Genomic DNA, 18,215 nt, shown 5'->3' with positions numbered 1-18,215 from the left:
CTTTTCTTTTTTGGAAAAATAGCAATTTTCATCCTAAAATTGGCCTAAATCGGATTTAATTTGAAAATCTTTCTATTTTTGTAAAAATAGCAATTTCAATCCTAAAAATTATGCTTAATCGGATGTAATTATTCGATACTTGATTTTTATTTTTATTTTTTTGGAAAAAAACGCTAACAGAAAATTGTGTTTATGGTTGGACATTGCTGACATTAGTGCATAGGCTACTTTGAAAATACAGAGGTATCACCATTTTTCAATGACTTCGATGGTCCGTATGATTTAAATTTAATGTTTAATCTTTTTTTTTTTTTTGGTGTGTGTGACTATATAATTTAAGAAGATTATTTTATTTTATTTACAAAATATCTTCAAAATTTTGTAAAAAAAAATTCAAAAATATTTGATAAAAATAATCTCAAACACTATTTAAAACTTCACCAAACAAGAGGAATATATGATGAAATTCCCTCAATTCCTATGTGTTTTTCTTCTTCGGGTTGGGAGAGTACTTGAATTAATAGTTAGGTAGCAGATTGCATCCAAATAAATATTTGTTGAAAAAGTTTCCACTAAATGACCAAAAATAGGATTCTCATCTGCCAAGGAGATCCATTCACCTTTGAAAATGCTGCCAATTGCCTATTGGTCTGTCCAAAAATGAGGAAAAAAAACTACAATAAATAAACAGACTCAAAAATATTATTTTTATATAAAAAATATTACATTATATTATTAAATGGGTGGATCAACTCGATCTATATACGAAGTTGTGCAAAATAATATTTTTTTATTGGTTGAGTAAAATAGGAAAAAGTTTTTGTGTAAATTATATTATACACATGTTTCTTTGTTTTGTAAAGCATTTTAATATATGCAAAATATTTATAAAACAAGAGACGTTTAATGGTTTTTTGTTCAAGGTTTCACCAATGTTCGTTTTCTAGAAATACCCACTCAAATAAAACATATACACATCATTCTTAAAAATAAAATAAAATAGAAACACATAATGAAAAACAAATTTAAACCTACGATAAACAAATATCACAAAAAATATATTAAAAGTATATCTATTTTACATAGATGCTTACTACATACAAGAAAAAAATTATGAACGTAATGAATACCTACTTTATAAACAGAGGTCTAAAATAAATAACTTTAATTGCATACTTCTTCATTTTTATAAATACTCAAAATACCCATTTACTGTTGGAAATATATTTAAATAAAAATTTTGAATGAAAATAATGGATCATGAATATGAGAGTGTCTTTTGGATCTTCACATTCTTGAGTTAATTGGAAACTTTTGGCTCTCCATGTTCTTGAGTTTATTGCAAGATTAATTGAGTCAATTAAACTTGTATGACTCTTGGTATGCTTTTTGAAGCTTATAAATAGTGTGTCTACCTCCTCAATCCATACAATTTTTTGAAAAACAATTTCTACACACAATATTGAAGATCTCATTCAAGTAGTCTCTTGCATTTCATATTGTTAGCTTTTCATTTGGCCTCCTTAAGTTTTGGTGATAAAGTAAATGTACGATTTGAGTTCGCCGGAGTATATTGATATATGGCTCCAACCAAGTTGATAAACAACTAGGCTCTTGAAAAAGGTAGACTCAATCTACAAGCTTCCAAGAGCACTCCTTGCTCAAAATGGATTCAACACTTCGAGCCTCCGAATTAGGTCCACGACTAGACGATCTAGATCAACTCTAAATATGCACTAGAATATTTAGAGCATTTTTCATTGAGATGTTTCTTGCCTTTTTCTCCCAAAATCAAAAGACAAAAATTGGAGAAATCTTTCAAGTGGTGTTCGGCCACTATAGTTCTCCATTTTTTCTTCTCCCTCAAAAATCAAAGAAAACTTGGAGAATTCCAATTTTGAAGTGCACGGCCACTTCATGGAATTGTATGGAATGAATTGTATTCTCTTATGTGTGTATATATTATTCACAATAATATATTGATGGTCAAAAAATAAAGGATACAATTAAACATGCATGGAAAACACACAAGACTTGCATGGAAAATTGTGAACCATCTTTCAACCCTTCAAATTCCATCACACACAAACACATATATATCATATATATATATATATACACGCCCATATATATATACATATATAAATATATATATATATATTTAAATGATTTTTGAACTTATTTTTAATTAATCATTAAACCTAAACCCATTTAAGTTTAATCAATTAATTAAATTCAACTTGAACTCATTCAAGTACACTAGTAACAATAATTATATAACACTATTTTAATTTGAGCTCTACAAGACTCAATAGTGTTTAATTAATTCAACACTTGAATTAATTTAATTATTTGTACATTAAAATATCAACTAGTGTTAAATTAATTCAACACTTGAATTAATTAACTAAGTTCAAAAATAATAGTTTAGAAAATCACCATTTTCATAAACTAATTATTTAAGTCAACTTTTAATATTGGAACACATTCACAAATTAAAAGTTACTTATTCCATTCATTCTCCAATTTAGAAGTCCAACTTCTAATTTATTTTACTTATAAACTCCTTTATAAGTTGTTCAACACATTGAACTTATTTAAATCTCAACGGGATCTAAAAAGCTAGTACTTGTATGACCCTCAATGGTTCACTGATACAACTAGCAGTGGATTCACATCTCCATGTGATTCGGGATCAACAAGTCCCTTATATGAGCATACCCTATATAGCTCCATTCTTATTAATCAACACATTGATAATAAGAACGTCAGAAAACTCAAGTCTGATAGTACCCAACCAGTCATGTGAACATCTAGCAGCATTGCTTACATGACTCCCTAGGTATCAAATGATAGTGCCTGCAAGAACCAATCAATTATGGTTAGCGTACAGTACGGTCCCTTCAACTCATATATCCCGATCGATCGACAACCATTGGTTTATCGAGAGTTGTCATTGAATCGATAACTATGTGTCATGTCGTAGTTGCATCGAATGTGTAATTCAAGAAACCCCTTTCTTAATTACAACCTACTCTGATCAGAGATTTCAATCTATGTATGCATGATATTACATAGGATATCCATACCCGTAGGTAAGCGGTGAATCCCCGACTACAATGCATTTACTCCTATATGTTTCGTCACAACACCCAACATTGCCACCTGATGACCCTAGATGAGTCGGTAAACAAGTCAAAGTGAAGCACTAGCATATAGAGTCTCCATGTTGTCCCGGGTCATAAGGACTAATGGTGTACAACCATAAACTAGGACTTTTCCACTCGATAAGTGAGAACCACTTGGAAAGTCCTTAGGGAGGGTTGTTCAGTGCACTCTACAAGGAGCACCTATTTGCATGTTTGGACATCTCCATGTCCCCTACCAATGAAACATGGTACTCATATCGTAAATACTAGTCTCAAGCTCGAGCGACCTTTATCCTTCTTTATGGCGGCTGAATCGACTAGGAACAGTTTAGAATATACAGTATTCCAAATATGAGTTTCTTGATAGTCATCACATGACCATCTCATATTATTTCTACTATTTGTATATTCAAGGGCTTTATCTATGCAGCTTGCATGGGTATACAGATAAAGATTTGCCAAATTAAATAATGTGAAATATTATTAAAATAAAGATTGTCATACAAGAGTTCTCTCAAGGACCATCGGCCAACACATTGGCTCGACGAGCACCTACTCTAACAATCTCCCACTTGCACTAGAGCCAACTACCCATATTCTTCAAACCCATTGATTCGCGATGCTTTTCGAACAATGGTCCTGGTAAAGGCTTAGTTAGTGGATCAGCAACATTATCTGCGGAAGCGACTCTGTCTAACAAGACATCTCCTCGTTCCACAATTTCTCGGATGATGTGGTATTTTCTCAGTACATGTTTGGATTTCTGATGAGACCTCGGTTCTATTGCCAGAGCAACGGCACCAGTGTTGTCGCAGTACACCGGGACTGGATCAACTCCATTAGGAATAACGCCCAACTCTTGGACGAAATTCCTAATCCAAACAGCTTCCTTTGCAGCATCTGATGCAGCAATATATTCTTCCTCAGTGGTTGAATCCGCAGTGCTATTTTTCTTGGAACTCTTCCAACAAACAGCAGCACCATTGAGCATGAATATAAATCCGGAAGCTGACTTCGAATCATCAACATCTCTTTGGAAGCTAGAGTCGGTATAGCCTTCCAATTTTAGTTCTCCACCCCCATAAACCAAGAACAGATTCTTAGTCCTCCTCAAATACTTGAGAATGTCTTTCACAGCTTTCCAGTGTGGAAGACCAGGGTTCGATTGATATCTACTTGTAACACTTAGTGCAAAAGCCACGTCACGACGTGTAGATATCATCGCATACATGATACTACCAATTGCAGATGCATATGGAATGCGTGTCATCGTCTCTATCTCTGCATCATTCTTGGGAGACATGGACTTGGATAGAGACATCCCATGACACATTGGTAGATGTCCTCTCTTAGACTCATCCATCGAGAACCTCTTCATGATGGTATCAATGTATGTGGACTGGGTGAGACCAAGCAATCTTTTCGATCTATCTCGATAGATTTGTATTCCCAATACAAAAAGATGCTTCACCCAAGTCCTTCATCGAGAACTTACTCGATAACCATACTTTAGTTGATTGCAACATTCCTACATCATTTCCAATGAGTAGAATGTCATCAACAAAAAGTACCAGGAATGTCACAGCACTCCCACTGACCTTCTTATACACACATGGTTCCTCAGGATTCTTAGTAAACCCAAACTCTTTGATTGTACCATCAAATCTGAGGTTCCAGCTCCTAGATGCCTGTTTGAGACCATAAATAGATCTCTGAAGTTTGCATACTTTATGCTCACTTCCGATAGATGTGAACCCTTCAGGTTGAGACATGTAAATTTCATCCTTAATATCCCCATTAAGAAAAGCTGTCTTCACATCCATCTGCCATATTTCATAGTCATACCATGCAGCAATGGCAAGAATTATCCTAATAGACTTGAACATTGCGACTGGAGAAAAAGTTTCTTCAAAGTCAACTTCTTGCCTTTGAGTATAACCTTTTGCTACCAATCGAGCTTTGAAGGTCACCACCTTCCCATCCGTCCCAAGTTTCCTCTTGTAAATCCATTTACATCCTATAGGAACAATTCCTTCAGGTGGATCCACAAGATTCCACACTTGGTTCGAATACATGGAATTCATGTCAGATTTCATAGATTCAAGCCACTTGGATGAATCGGCATCAGACAACGCTTCCTTGAAGGTCCTTGGATCACATCCATGGTCAGGCTCATCTTGGCCCTCTTCAAAAAGCAAACCATACCTCACAGGTGGTCTCGAGATCCTCTCGGATCTTCTAGGAACTTGTATCTCCTCTCTTGGCTGTTCAGGTGTGGATTCCACAATCGTGGGTGTTTCTCGAACTTCTTCGAGTTCTATCATCTCCCATTTTCTATCCAATAGAAATTCCTCCTCTAAGAAGGTTGCATTCTAAGAAACAAACACCTTTGTTTATTTTGGATGATAGAAATAATATACAACTGAATTCCTTGGATATCCCATGAAGTAGCATAAAATGGATCGAGCATCCAATTTATCTCCCATTATCTGCTTCACATAAGCAGGGCACCCCCATATTCTAAGATAAGAATACTTTGGAGGCTTTCCCATCCATATCTCATATGGTGTCTTATCAATTGCCTTTGAATGAACATTGTTCAACAACATTGCCGCTGTCTCAAGCGCATATCCCCAAAAGGATGGCGGCAACTCCGTGAACCCCATCATAGACCGAACCATGTCCATCAAAGTCCGGTTACGACGTTCCGAAACACCATTCAACTGAGGTGTACCAGGAGGAGTCCAATGTGAGAGAATCCCATTCTTCCTAAGATACTCTTGGAATTCAGTACTCAAGTACTCACCACCTCGATCCGATCGAAGTGCCTTGATGCTTCGTCCCAATTGTTTTTCTACTTCATTTCTGAATTCTTTGAACTTTTCAAAAGCTTCAGATTTGTATTTCATCAAATAAACATACCCATACCTAGAGAAGTCATCGGTAAAGGTAATGAAGTAAGAATGTCTGTGCTTAGTGGTGATGCTAAGAGGACCACACACATCTGTATGGATCAAATCCAACAGTCTCTTGGCTCGCTCCACATGGCCCTTAAAGGGAATTTTGGTCATCTTTCCTTTTAGACAGGGTTCACAAGTAGTAAGAGAATTAATATCAGACATATCAAACATGCCTTCTCCCACTAGCTTGTTCATCCTTCTAAAAGATATATGACCTAATCGAACATGCCACAAGTGTGCTTGATTCAGAGTATCTTGTTTTATTTTGGATGTTGTTGATATCTCTTGGATATTATACATAGGAATATCTTTCAATTTTAAATTATAGAGATCGTTTTCCAATTGTCCTGTACCAATTAAACATTCATTCTTGCAAACACCTTTGCCAAATAAGAATATCCATCTTTATCAAACATAGAAATGGAAACAATGTTTTTCACCAAATATGGTACAAACAAAATGTAGTGACCCTTACCCGGATCACCTACTAAACAGAACTTAGGCATGCAATTAACTTAATGAAACAGATATCAGAATAAAACTGCGAAAACCAATAACATTATACAATCCCAAGTAACGGAATCTGTAATTATCCAATATTATACAACCAAATCGAATAGCTGTATAAACCCAAACAACAGTAATAAAACCTAGACGAAGCTCCAGCTGGCCAACCACTGACTAGCCCCTCCTGGATCCACCCTCCTCGTCCAATCGCAAACCTGCCCCATGGAATAGGGTGTCCAGAAAATACAGAGTACGAGACGTGAGCATAAAACGCTCAGTGCGAGAGTATGAGTATACATGCATGCAAAGTGAACTCCCTATAGACTCGAGGTCAAGGATCAGATAACAGAGACAGACCGGGCCCTGGTATGTAGCACGCTGTGCCGTTGCTTCAGGAGGTGGCTCCCATACCGAGATATTGTAAGAGTGGGTGCCCAGTGAGCCAACTGTGTGGCTATGGGCTTTGTTGACTCTTTGTATAAACAATCTTTTGTTTAATATTATTTACACTTTTATGGCAATGACTTTATATTACTTCATATTGTTATATTGTGATATACTATTGTTGTTTTGATAAAGACCTTGAATATACTATAGTGTATGTAAGATGTGGTAGAACATGGAGATGTCTATCATGAAATACATCTTATAGTCACTGTATATTCTAAAACCGTTCCTAGTCGATTGAGCCGTCCGATAATAAGGATAAGGATCGCTCGAGTTTGAGACTAGCATTTGCGATGCGGAGTACCACGTTTCATTGGTAGGGAACATGGAGATGTTCGAAGCATGCAAATGGATATTCATAGGATGAATAGTCGAACTACCCTATCCGGACTTTCCAAGTGGTTATCACTTATCGAGTGGATAAAGTCCGCGGTTTTGGTTGTACACCATTAGTCCTTACGACTTGAAACATCATGGAGACTCTATATGCTAGTACTGTGCTTTGACTCGTTTACCGACTCTGAAGGGGTCATCAGGTGTCGAGATTGGGTACAGTTACGACACATATAGGAGTCAATGCATTGTTGTCAAGGATTCACCACATACTTGCGAGTGTGGATATCCTATGCGATCTGAGGAGATATTAGTGTGACAAATCTCTGGCCAGAGTACTTGATGTGATTTAAGAAATGGTTTCTTAGTAGCACATGCGATGTCACTAATTTGATCTTCAAGATGTATTGCATAGTTATCGAATCTTGAGCGACTCTCGATATACCAATGGTTGTTGATTCGATCGGGATATTTGGATGAAGGGACCGTACTGTACGCTAACCAAAATCTACTGGTTCTTGTAGGCACTATCAGTGATACCTAGGGAATCATGGGGCGATGTTGCTAGACGCTTTACCATGATTCGTTGGGCAAGTCGGAAAGTGTTGTTCCGAGTCACAAGGAGTTGTGAGCCCACGGCTAGCTGTATCCCTGAACCATTGAGGGTCACACAGTGTAATGGAGTTTTAATCCCCGTTGAGATAGTTAAATTTAAAGAGTTAAATTTAATGAACTAAGGAGTTGGACTTCTTAAATAAGAGTAAGGGAGTAGGATTTCCTAAAATGACATAGGGATGGACATTTTTGGAAACCACTGAATTCGGATTCAGGAAAATTTATTTTGACTTTAAAACGTGCAGAAATGGTTTCTGTGCACATTGGTGAAATCGTTTCATCAATCGGAGTCACGATGAATTTTATATTAATTTCTGAACGAGCGGGCTTTGCTTGTCGGGCCCCAGCTTATGACTAATGGGCCCTAAGGTGTTAGTGGCCTGCATTATAAATAAGTTATTTCAGTACAGAAATTAAACACAACAGGTCATAATTTTTGAGACAGAGCAAAAATCGAACCCTAGCCTCTCTCTCAACAAATCGGCCGAATCCTCCCCCTCTGCCCGAGAAAATTCCGGTCTGTGATTTTGAATCGCAGTAAGGAATATCGAATCAAATTCGTGTATTCTCTTCGCAGAAAACTTCTGATAGATTTTCTAGTGCAATCTATCAGAGGGATTAAACCTCTGTTCGTGGACCTGATTGAAGGCGTTCATCGGTTCCAGGGAGAGACAACAAGAGCAGAATTGTTCTGTTGGTGTCCATTAATCTCGTTGCGAGATTTGAGGTAAAATTTATTTAATTGTTATTTAAATTTTACACACACGTAATTCAATCGATGAACGGTTGATACCCATACCATGGAAACGTTCCATGAAAAAAATTTTAAACTTCCGCTGCACCGGGTATCAATCGTAATTGGTCTGGGAACTCGCCAGTTTTCCAACAGTGGTATCAAAGCCAGGTTGCTCAGATCAATCGATTGAATTAATCAATTGTACAAAATTTTTGAGTCTCGGTTTTTGAAACAAAATAAATATTTTTAATAAAAAATTTTTTTTTCCGGGGGCGAAACCCGGGCAGCGATTGGATCGCTGCCCGGAAGGGGCAGCGATGGTCGCTGCCCCCAGGGGCGGCGCACGGCGCCGCCCTAAGGGGGCGCACGGCGCCGCCCAGGGCGGCGACCGTCGCCGCCCAGGGCGGCGCACGGCGCTGCCCAGGGCGGCGCTGGGCGCTGCGCAGGGCAGCGCTCGGCGCCGCCCAGCGGCGGCGCCAGGCGCCGCCAGGGCAGCAAGCGTTGCTGCCCTAAGGGGGCAGCCGGGCTGCCCCGGCCCGCGCCCCGGGTGCGGGCCAACCCGGGAGTGTCCCGGGTGGCCCGCGGGAAAAAATTAATATTTTATTAAAAATTAATTTTAGTAGGTTAAAATTTATTTTTTGGTCCGGTCAAAAATTGTTTTTGATTGGTTCACGAGATTTCGGATCGAATTGTTCGAGTCCGTAAATTTTAAAATTGATTTTGGATAAATTTGAATTTTTGGAAAATTTTAATATTTTATCCGTAAATTGAATTTTGAAATCAATTATTTTGGTACAATTGATGATAAGATATGATCTTATGATATATTGAGTAAAATATGATTTTATTTGTAAAATTGGATTTTATAGATAAAATATGATTTTATTTGATATGGAGATAAAATATGATTTTATATGTGAAATGTGATTTTATATATAAAATATGATTTTATCTTGTTTAAATTTGAATTGCCACAGCATGTTATCCAATAAATTAATTTTGAATTAAATGTTATTGGATAAGGATGATCGATTGCCATGACCAATTTTGTAGGTGTATGTTAGGAATTTACATTTTGTCTTTATTATTGTTGGTTTTATTAATGGGCCTGGTTTATGGCCCGATATGAATGTCATATGTAATAAAAGTGGGCTTGGTTTATAGCCCGTTCCCACCCCCTAAAAATGTATCCCCTACTTGTCATTGTTATTTATTGTAAATACATTAGATTTAGTGGGAGATCAAGATTTGAAGATGGTGGGCCCAGCAGACAATGAAGACTAAAGAAATGTAAATTGGAAGCATATGTAATAGGATTGCATTTGCATACTGCATATTACCTAGGATTGGACTAAGACCCGTGATTAGCAACCACGGGTCAATTAGAAATGGAATCGATCATCCTATATAATATGTGATATTATGATTGTATGCATGTTTAGACATAAATTGCGTGAATCCGGCAATGCATGCAATAAATTAAATATGATGAGACAAATATTTTTATAAATAAAATCCCTCATTTTAAATATGATTTAAAATTTATATCAAGATAAATAAAGGAAATTTAAATATTGTTTAAATGTTCCTACCTTCCATCAACGGTCAATGTATGTGATGCTACCCGCGGATACGGTCCGGCTCATATTATTGGGGGGGCCCGTCCGTCGGAAAGCTGTACATTGGATCGACAAATGTTGTAAGTTGGGTGGAACTCCCATGGGATCGGCTCATATTATTGGGGGATCCACATGGCGACCGTCCATCACAACTTAATATTGATGGGTCATCTTGACATGTCACTTTAAACGGCGTCATATTATTGGGCCCTTATTGGACATGAGGTAAATACATGGGGGTTGCTTTGGAAGCAATTGGGCTCTACCTTTTGAGAATTATGGTTGGCTGATATTATTCGGGACCATAAGTTTGTCAATTGGACTCCATGTTCTCACTAAGGAAAAAGTTTCCCGTTTTCACTAGAGGGTGGTGAAATCGTTAAAATAGTGGGAGTGAGATTCATAAAATTAAATTCGCCTATTTTATGTCTTAGTAAATTGTTAAACAATCATTGATATATGTCTGTTTTCCTTTTCAGTATTTCATACAATGAATTCGCGAAATCCTTTATTCTCGATCCTCGAACAAAACAAGCTGACTGGCGCCAACTATACGGAATGGTTCCGGAAGTTGAAGATTGTCTTAACTTCGGAGAAAATGCTCTACGTGTTAGAGAAAGCACCTCCGAAGGAAGCACCAGCTGATGTGTCCGGAGGAATTGGCCAAGCTTGATGCATGGTGGGACCATGACATCAAGACCAAATGCTATATGCAAGCCTCGATGTCTGATGAACTCCAGAGGCGATTTGAGGACACGGTGAATGCTGCTGACATTCACGCGCAACTCAAGGAACTTTTTGGGGCTCAATCGAGGGCTGAAAGGTTCTCTACTGTTAAGGAGTTGATGACGTGCCGCATGCGTGAAGGGACTTCGGTCCGTGATCATGGGGTACGAGTGATTTGGCTCATACAGAAGTTAGTGACCCTTGATTTGGTGTTGGAGCATGAACTCAATGTGGACTTGTTGCTTCTATCTCTTCCTTCCTCATTTGATGGATTCGTGATAAATTTTAATATGAACAAGATAGAGGCCACCCTTGAAGAGATGGTCAATATGCTCGTTACATATGAATCCACACTTAAGAAGGATAAGCCAGCTTTCTTGGTGGGCTCCTCATCTTCTGCAAAGAAGGGGCCAAGTATGAAGGGCAAGAAACGTTCTGCCCCACCCAAGAAAGTGGAACCCGAGAAGAAGCAAAAGACAAAGGCTTCAAACAATGGAAAATCCAAGGATGTTTGCCATTACTGCAAGAAGCCGGGTCATTGGAAGCGCAACTGCAAGGAGTATCTTGAGCAGTTGGGAACTGCAAAGGGTATGTTCTATATCGAAATAAACATGTCACTTAATACAACTTCTTGGGTATTGGATACCGGATGTGGATCTCACATTTGCAATGATTTGCAGGTGATGACAAGAAGTCGCAGGCTTAGAATGGGTGAGACCCAGCTGAGGCTCGGGAATGGTTCCAGAGTTGAAGCTACGGCCATTGGAGATGTTTGTTTGATATTGCAGAACGGTTTTAAATTATTGTTGAGAGATGTTTTATTTGTGCCAGATTTAATTAAAAACATTATTTCTATTTCTATGCTTGATAGAGATGGTTATTCTTGTAATTTTGTGAATGGGATTTGCAGTATTTACAAGAATGAATGTTTAATTGGAAATGGACAACTTGAAAACGATCTATATAATTTAAAACTAAAAGACGTTCCAGTGAATTGTATTGACAAACCGGCGACAACAAACAAAAGGAAAATCGATAGTCAAAACCCGGCAAACCTATGGCACGCTAGACTAGGTCATATTTCCTCAAGGAGGATGAACAAGCTAGTGGGAGAGGGCATGTTTGATATGTCTGATATTAACTCTCTACCTACTTGTGAATCCTGCCTAAAAGGGAAAATGACTAAATCTCCTTTTAAGGGGAAGCCTGAGCGTAGTCAAAATCTGTTGGATTTGATCCATACAGATGTTTGTGGTCCATTTAGAGTAGGGACTCAACATGGCCACACCTACTTCATTACCTTTACTGATGATTATTCTAGGTATGGGTATTTATATTTAATGAAATATAAGTCTGAAGCATTTGAAAAGTTCAAAGAATTCAAGGCTGAAGTAGAAAACAAGCTAGGTAAAAGTATTAAAGCACTTCGATCGGATCGAGGTGGAGAATACTTGAGTACCGAGTTTTTGGACTATCTAAAAGAGAATGGGATTCTCTCTCAGTGGACTCCTCCTATGACACCACAGCTTAATGGTGTATCGGAGCGTCGTAATCGAACTTTGTTGGACATGGTTCGATCCATGATGAGCTTCACTGAGCTTCCACCTTCGTTTTGGGGCTATGCGCTTGAAACGGCGGTATTGTTGTTGAATAACGTCCACACTAAAGCAGTGGACAAAACACCATACGAGTTATGGAATGGCAAAGCTCCTAAGTATTCGTACTTGAGGATTTGGGGATGTCCTGCTTACGTGAAGCGGACAGTGGGAGATAAGTTGGATAGTCGATCCAGCTTGTGTTATTTTGTGGGGTATCCGAAGAATTCAATCGGATATTATTTCTATTATCCTGCTGAAACAAAGGTGTTTGTTTCACGGAATGCCACCTTCTTGGAGAAGGAGTTCTTATTGGATAAGAAAGGCGAGATGATGGAACTCGAAGAAGTTCGAGAAGAACCCGAAATACAAAATAACGATCCTACACCTCAGGAACCATTGCTGGACACGCCTGCACCTAGAAGATCCGAAAGGACTTCTAGACCTCCAGTTCGATATGGTCTTCTTCTTGAAGGGGATCAAGATGAACCCGACATTGGATGTGATCCAAGAAACTTCAAGGAAGCAATTTCTGATGCGGATTCGAATTTATGGCTTGAAGCTATGCAATCTGAATTGGATTCGATGCATACTAACCAAGTCTGGTCTTTAGTGGATCCTCCCGATGGAATTGTTCCAATAGGGTGTAAATGGATCTACAAAAGAAAGCTTGGGCCTGATGGTAAGATATTGACTTACAAGGCACGATTGGTGGCGAAAGGTTATACTCAAAGGCAAGGAGTTGACTATGATGAAACCTTTTCACCAGTCGCAATGTTCAAGTCCATAAGAATCCTAATTGCCATAGCTGCATGGTATGACTATGAGATATGGCAAATGGATGTGAAGACTGCTTTTCTTAATGGAGACATTAAGGAGGAAATCTATATGAAGCAGCCTGAGGGGTACACATCCATGGGAAGCGAGCATAAGGTATGCAAGCTTCAGAGATCAATTTATGGTCTAAAACAAGCATCAAGAAGTTGGAACCAGAAATTTGATGAAACAATAAAAGATTTTGGTTTCATCAAGAACCCGGAGGAACCTTGCGTGTACAAGAAAGTAGTTAAGGATGCGGTGACATTCTTAGTACTTTATGTTGATGACATCCTACTCATTGGGAATGATGTAGGGATGTTGCAGTCAACGAAGATATGGTTATCAGGTAGATTTTCGATGAAGGATTTGGGTGAGGCATCCTACATTCTAGGGATTCAGATCTATAGAGATAGATCTAAGAGAATGATAGGACTCACTCAATCAACCTACATCGATACCATATTGAAACGGTTTTCAATGGATGGGTCCAAAAGAGGACATCTACCCATGTGTCATGGAGTTTCTCTATCCAAGTCTATGTGTCCCAAGACTGATGCAGAGATAGAGAATATGACACATGTACCATATGCGTCAGCTATAGGTAGTATCATGTATGGGATGATATCTACCAGACCGGATGTAGCATTTGCTCTGAGTGTCACGAGCAGATATCAGTCTAATCCTGGTCAGATGCATTGGAAAGCCGTGAAGGACATTCTTAAGTACTTGCGAAGGACTAAGAATATGTTCATAGTTTATGGAGGACGAGAACTCAAACTGGAAGGCTATACCGACTCTAGCTTCCAAAGTGATGTGGATGACTCGAAGTTAACCTCTGGATTTGTGTTCATGCTCAATGGCGGTGCTGTCTCTTGGAAGAGTTCCAAGCAGGACACCACAGCGGATTCCACCACTGAGGCTGAATACATTGCAGCATCAGCTGCTGCTAAAGAGGCCGTTTGGATGAGGAATTTCGTCCAAGAGTTGGGCGTCATTCCTGAATTTGTTGGTCCAGTCCCGGTGTACTGCGACAACACGGGTGCCGTTGCTCAAGCAAAGGAACCAAGGTCTCATCAAAGATCCAAACACGTACTGAGGAAATACCACATAATCCGGGAGATTGTGGAAAGAGGAGACATCAGTGTCGAACGAGTGGCCTCTGCAGACAATATCGCTGATCCACTTACTAAGCCTTTGCCAGGACCATTGTTTGACAAACATCGCGAAGCAATGGGTCTACGTAGTATGACTAGTTGGCTATAGGGCAAGTGGGAGATTGTAAGAGTGGGTGCCCAGTGAGCCAACTGTGTGGCTATGGGCTTTGTTGACTCTTTGTATAAACAATCTTTTGTTTAATATTATTTACACTTTTATGGCAATGACTTTATATTACTTCATATTGTTATATTGTGATATACTATTGTTGTTTTGATAAAGACCTTGAATATACTATAGTGTATGTAAGATGTGGTAGAACATGGAGATGTCTATCATGAAATACATCTTATAGTCACTGTATATTCTAAAACCGTTCCTAGTCGATTGAGCCGTCCGATAATAAGGATAAGGATCGCTCGAGTTTGAGACTAGCATTTGCGATGCGGAGTACCACGTTTCATTGGTAGGGAACATGGAGATGTTCGAAGCATGCAAATGGATATTCATAGGATGAATAGTCGAACTACCCTATCCGGACTTTCCAAGTGGTTATCACTTATCGAGTGGATAAAGTCCGCGGTTTTGGTTGTACACCATTAGTCCTTACGACTTGAAACATCATGGAGACTCTATATGCTAGTACTGTGCTTTGACTCGTTTACCGACTCTGAAGGGGTCATCAGGTGTCGAGATTGGGTACAGTTACGACACATATAGGAGTCAATGCATTGTTGTCAAGGATTCACCACATACTTGCGAGTGTGGATATCCTATGCGATCTGAGGAGATATTAGTGTGACAAATCTCTGGCCAGAGTACTTGATGTGATTTAAGAAATGGTTTCTTAGTAGCACATGCGATGTCACTAATTTGATCTTCAAGATGTATTGCATAGTTATCGAATCTTGAGCGACTCTCGATATACCAATGGTTGTTGATTCGATCGGGATATTTGGATGAAGGGACCGTACTGTACGCTAACCAAAATCTACTGGTTCTTGTAGGCACTATCAGTGATACCTAGGGAATCATGGGGCGATGTTGCTAGACGCTTTACCATGATTCGTTGGGCAAGTCGGAAAGTGTTGTTCCGAGTCACAAGGAGTTGTGAGCCCACGGCTAGCTGTATCCCTGAACCATTGAGGGTCACACAGTGTAATGGAGTTTTAATCCCCGTTGAGATAGTTAAATTTAAAGAGTTAAATTTAATGAACTAAGGAGTTGGACTTCTTAAATAAGAGTAAGGGAGTAGGATTTCCTAAAATGACATAGGGATGGACATTTTTGGAAACCACTGAATTCGGATTCAGGAAAATTTATTTTGACTTTAAAACGTGCAGAAATGGTTTCTGTGCACATTGGTGAAATCGTTTCATCAATCGGAGTCACGATGAATTTTATATTAATTTCTGAACGAGCGGGCTTTGCTTGTCGGGCCCCAGCTTATGACTAATGGGCCCTAAGGTGTTAGTGGCCTGCATTATAAATAAGTTATTTCAGTACAGAAATTAAACACAACAGGTCATAATTTTTGAGACAGAGCAAAAATCGAACCCTAGCCTCTCTCTCAACAAATCGGCCGAATCCTCCCCCTCTGCCCGAGAAAATTCCGGTCTGTGATTTTGAATCGCAGTAAGGAATATCGAATCAAATTCGTGTATTCTCTTCGCAGAAAACTTCTGATAGATTTTCTAGTGCAATCTATCAGAGGGATTAAACCTCTGTTCGTGGACCTGATTGAAGGCGTTCATCGGTTCCAGGGAGAGACAACAAGAGCAGAATTGTTCTGTTGGTGTCCATTAATCTCGTTGCGAGATTTGAGGTAAAATTTATTTAATTGTTATTTAAATTTTACACACACGTAATTCAATCGATGAACGGTTGATACCCATACCATGGAAACGTTCCATGAAAAAAATTTTAAACTTCCGCTGCACCGGGTATCAATCGTAATTGGTCTGGGAACTCGCCAGTTTTCCAACAGATAACCGTGGAAACACCGGACCCAAATCGATGGAAGTCCATCCACTAACAGGATAGGGTACAACCCTACTAACAGACATCTCGAAGGAGATACAGCAAGATGCAAATGAATGCAGCATAATATCATGACATATAAATCATGCAGTCACATAATACATGCATACTCAGTCAGGATATCTCGAACAGTACTTTCGTACCTCAATACAGTGCAAGCTCTACCAACTCTAGGTCCACGCCTATAGTCTGCTCTACACTGCCAAATGATACTACTATCATTAAAGTGCTCTAAAAGCCTTAACTAAGCTATTGCATACTCCTAAATATTTATAGGAAGCAAAAGCTATACCTTCGTCCGTCGTTAGCCCTTTGATGTCGATGCCTCCAGAACTTGGGCACAACTCCGCTACGACTATCGAACGCCTCTCCGACCTCCGGACCAAGCCTAAGAAGACTAGAACAGCTCGAATATGACTAGAAATAGAGAGGAAATCCGGAATTGGCAAGGAGAAATGAAGTCTCGGCCTTCTATTTATAGACCACGATCGGAGCCTCCGATCCTCGATCGGAACGTCCGAACTTCGATCGGAACGTCCGATCCTGCCATCGGAGCTTCCGAAGATCCTGATCTGCCACGTGTCAAAATATCATTTGTTGACTTCGGATAGGGGTGATCGGAACGTCCGATCCTGATCGGAGCATCCGATCCAGCCACACGTCATGGATGACGTAATATCATCGGTGCCTCCGATCCTCATCGGAGCTTCCGATCCCAATCGGAGCTTCCGATCGTCCCTTCGGAGCTTCCGATCCGTCCAATCCCCAATTTATTTAATTAGCATTAATCCTTTAATTACTCAATTAGGGTTCGGACTACTACATTCTCCCCCACTTAAGATATTTCGTCCTCGAAAACAGATCTTAAGTACCGAATGCAAATACAGAAATCAGAAACATTCTTTATTCAAATCAAACGTTTACAGAGTTTGCAACTGAATACAACTTAAAGAATGAAATCAAAACAACTCAGGATGGTCTTTACGCATCCTGTCCTCAAGCTCCCAAGTAGCTTCCTCAGTGCCTCGGCGCTGCCACTGAACTAAAACCAAAGGAATGACTTTGTTCCGTAAAACCTTATCCTTATAATCAAGGATGCGAAGAGGTTTCTCAACATAAGTCAAATCCTTGTCTACCTGAACCTCAGATCGCTGCAGAATATGAGATTCATCCGCCACATACCGTCGCAACAGAGATACGTGGAACACGTCGTGAATACTGGATAGATGCGGTGGCAAAGCTAGTCGATAAGCCAAATCGCCAATGCTCTCCAAGATCTTAAACGGACCGATAAATCTGGGAGACAACTTGCCCTTAAGGCCAAATCTGAGAATCTTGCGGAAAGGTGACACTCTCAGAAACACTTTCTCCCCGACCTCGAACTGCAAAGGCCTACGCTTGATATTAGCATAACTGGCCTGACGATCCTTGGCAGCCTTAATCCGTTTCTTGATTTGATCAACAATGTCTATCGCCTGCTGGATAAACTCCGGTCCTTCAGCCTGTCTCTCCCC

This window comes from Henckelia pumila, chromosome 4, assembly GCF_033568475.1.
Source record: "Henckelia pumila isolate YLH828 chromosome 4, ASM3356847v2, whole genome shotgun sequence".
In the NCBI taxonomy this organism is placed as follows: domain Eukaryota; kingdom Viridiplantae; phylum Streptophyta; class Magnoliopsida; order Lamiales; family Gesneriaceae; genus Henckelia; species Henckelia pumila.
This window is presented reverse-complemented; position numbering follows the sequence as displayed.